The sequence below is a fragment of the Penaeus monodon genome, chromosome 23 (assembly GCF_015228065.2).
Source record: "Penaeus monodon isolate SGIC_2016 chromosome 23, NSTDA_Pmon_1, whole genome shotgun sequence".
NCBI lineage: Eukaryota > Metazoa > Arthropoda > Malacostraca > Decapoda > Penaeidae > Penaeus > Penaeus monodon.
Window position 1 is genome coordinate 43,507,620 of NC_051408.1, and position 296 is coordinate 43,507,915.

Here is a 296-nt window from a genome sequence, read left to right on the forward strand (position 1 = left end):
GGGGAAAAGGGAAAGAGCTGGGGATTTTTTCCTTTTCTTACCCCCCCCCCCTAAAAAGAGAAAGGAAATGGAAACGGACAACAGGGACTTTGGGGAAATAAAATGAAAGCATGGGGCGTGAAGTGTCATCGTCGAGTGCCACGTTCGAGTGCCAAATGAAAGGGGAGAAAGGAGACGAGCTAGGGGGAAAAGAGAGCCAAGTGCATTTACTGAGGGCGATTCTTCCAAGTGGCCTCGACGCCTGCAATCGAACTTTCTGCAAAATTGCATTCCTCCGATGCTCATCTCTCTCGTTG